This window comes from Bombus impatiens, unplaced genomic scaffold (genome assembly GCF_000188095.3).
Source record: "Bombus impatiens unplaced genomic scaffold, BIMP_2.2 scf_1096, whole genome shotgun sequence".
NCBI classification, from domain to species: domain Eukaryota; kingdom Metazoa; phylum Arthropoda; class Insecta; order Hymenoptera; family Apidae; genus Bombus; species Bombus impatiens.
The window spans coordinates 227,526-228,119 of record NT_177515.1 but is presented as its reverse complement, the minus strand read 5'-3'; positions in this window follow the sequence as shown (position 1 = coordinate 228,119).

Here is a 594-nt window from a genome sequence, read left to right as displayed (position 1 = left end):
GAGGAAAAGGAAAGGAAAAAACCGAAAAGGTGGACGAAGAACGTTATTCCCATTAGCGTGTCGCATGGTATCGGCGAGTCGAGGTTCGGGGCCGGTCATCCGAACCGTCGCTCCAGTCTTTCACGCTCCTTTTAACGACTCGCTCGAGGACGCGCGGATCCGTGTCTATCGTATGGACGCGCGACCGCGCGATAGTCTCGGTAGCTCGTGGTCGTTCCTCCCCGAGATCTCGCCGCGGTCCCTTTCGCCTTGAAAACGCAAAGTTCGGCCTGGCGCCAGATGCCTGCTCGTTCCGGCGCCGCTCCACCGCCGCTCCACCGTCGAAAACACGATTAGACTTCTAACCGGTTCTCGTTAAAGCCCTTCGCCGCGAAGCCTTGCCGTCGCATCGGAACGGCCCGCGCCCGGAAAATCCACGGGAACCGTACCGGACGTTCGTGTTTCTCGCGCGCGTAACTCGCCTCGTCGAAGCGACCAAAGCGCGATGCTTATCGCGCGATGCGGTCGTGCCGTCGATAAACCGGCGCATTTCGCGGCCGATAAGCGACGCTCGTAAATCTCCGCGATCCGCGTACGTCGGTACGAACCGGCGGC